This window comes from Triturus cristatus, unplaced genomic scaffold (assembly GCF_964204655.1).
Source record: "Triturus cristatus unplaced genomic scaffold, aTriCri1.1 SCAFFOLD_657, whole genome shotgun sequence".
Lineage (NCBI taxonomy): Eukaryota > Metazoa > Chordata > Amphibia > Caudata > Salamandridae > Triturus > Triturus cristatus.
The window spans coordinates 48,214-50,640 of record NW_028187573.1 but is presented as its reverse complement, the minus strand read 5'-3'; the positions used below and the strand labels follow the sequence as shown (position 1 = coordinate 50,640).

The 2,427-nt window shown below is 48.0% G+C and overlaps 1 pseudogene; it reads left to right on the top strand.

Moving 5' to 3' along the window:
• The first annotated feature begins 1,343 nt into the window (after positions 1–1,343).
• On the top strand, positions 1,344–2,150 carry LOC146771097 (forkhead box protein F2 pseudogene; annotated as a pseudogene).
• The last annotated feature ends 277 nt before the right edge of the window (positions 2,151–2,427 follow it).

The window sequence follows — 2,427 nt, the reverse complement described above, 5'->3', positions numbered from 1 at the left end:
ACTGGTGCAGATCAGAGCTTCCGAATCCCCTCTACTTCCACGGACGGAATGATTTCACAGTCACACACACACATACACACATCACACGCTGGTGGGGCCCATTACACCAACATTCACCCTAAATCAGACTATCCGTGCCCTGTAAAGGAGAAAACCACCTTTCACATATGCTCTATCTAATCTGCCTGTACTTTGAGGTCAATGCGACCAGCTAGTTGCTTGTGGATCTAGCAAAATACATTTCAAAGAATACACAATAAAATCAATAAACATGACCAGAAATATTCACCCGAGACAGTAATTCAAACAAATTGTTCATTTATCTAATTTTTCAAGAAAAGCCAATTAAATGCAAATTCATTTTTCTCATATTTACCTATTCTGTCTAAAAGTCAGATCCTAAGTCAGAACCGGTCCTCTGTAGAAGTATTTAGAGTCTTCTGCCGTCATGTAGAGTCATCGTCCTCTCCGTCAGCATAGGGACCTCGCATCATCAGCTCGGGAAGAAGTGGCGCTAGACCTCTCTAGTCTACTTATAGTTATACTGAAATTTACATTCTAAAAAGTAACATTTCTTTATTCAGAACGGATGAATGGCGGAAATAATGTCATCTTGGTACTTTTCGATATTGTACGTGTTATTCTCACGCATAGATTGTCCCAAATAATGAATAGCAGAATTGTATGTTCATGACCAATTCGCAACATCTACGGATGTCTCTATTAGGTGAATTTGTTGCAAAGATGGGTTCACTCTAAGTTCGTATCAACTTTTCCGTCTTTCAGGGGATTTTGGCCGATGTCCCAGACTTGTCATCATGCTTATGGCTTTTCAGTTCACCGGAGGTGCAAGGTCACAGGCAGAGCGATGCCTTTCTGTAAATTTCCAGCAACTCCAATGCAGGCTGCGGGTGGCGGCCATTTTGTGGCAGGCCCAATGGACAACTTAAAGCAAAGTAGACATAAAACAGAATTAGAAATGCATAGAAATGATTATACAGTGTTATTCCCCTGCTAATATCCTTATGTGTGTGTATTTATCTAGCCATTTGCGACATCAGAAGCCATTAATGCATATTAATTATAAGCGCAAAACACCATAACATCACATAAGCAACATCGTTTTCTGTCAGTTTGCTCACCAACTTAGTTCACTTGTTATTTAGCCATGCAATAGCATTCCCACGTGTAATTCTCTTGTTAATAAGGTTGATTAGTCAACATTCGACAAACTTTTAGTCATTAATAATTAATCAGTAGTACTTTTAATTATAACATGCGAAAATGAAACAGATATTCGGTTTTAAAGTAAAAACCCTGCTCCATCACCGCCACCTGCCCCCATGGAGCCGTCGGCCTCGTCGAAGCCCAAGAAGCCCTGCGGCGGCCGGAGAAGCCTGCCTACTCCTACATTGCGCAGATCGTCATGGCCATCCAGAGCACGCCGATGCGGCACCTGACGCTGAGCGAGATCTACCAGTTCCTGCAGGCGCGCTTCCCCTTCTTCCACAGGGCCTACCAGGATGGAAGAACTCAGTGCGCCACAACCTCTCCCTCAACGAGTGCTTCATCAAGCTGCCCAAGGGCCTGGGCCGGCCCGGCAAAGGCCGCTACTGGACCATCGACCAGGCCTCCGAGTTCATGTTCGAGGAGGGTTCCTTCTGGAGGCGGCCCCGCGGTTTCTGGTGCAAGTGCCAGGAGCTGTAGTCCACCATGTAGATGTACCACATGGTCAACGGCCTGGGTTTCAGGACCTTCGACTTCCAGGCACCCCTGGCCCTGCTGCGCTGCCACTAGGGGGGCTATGGCTCCGTGGGCCTGGAGGGGCTCTGCGGCGCCCACCATAGGCCCCTAGCACTGGCTCCAGCTACATTGCCAGCTGCCCTTCCGGGGGGGGGGGGACTATCTGCCAGAGAGCGGCGGCAGCAGCATCCCCCTGCCCTCCTCGCCTGCCCTGGCCAGCGCAATGGACTGCTACTCGCCTTATGCCAGCACTCCGTCGCACTGGAGCTCCTCGGGGGCCGGAGCCTACATGAGGCAGCCGCTCTTGCTGCCTGGTGGCACTCCTGCGATAGGGGTGCACTCGGGGGTGGCCCCTTACTCCTTGGACCAGGGCTACCTGCACCAGAACACAAGGTATGAGCCCTCAGGTGAGCGCTGCTGTTAGCTAAGCGGTTTACAGCTGGTGGTGGGTGGAGGAGTCTTGTTTAGAAATAGAGTTTTGCACAATGTTTTTTTATCTACAGGGTCTCATCCTTAGCAACCAGACTATAGTGCACAGCGTGTGCCATCGAATTCCTTCACGCATGCATTCATTATCTTGTTAATTCACACATCCATGTTTTTATTCCTGCACCCATTTGTTAATGCATTCACAACATAGCCATGCAATCACTTCTCGTATAAATGATTATTTTTCCATTAATT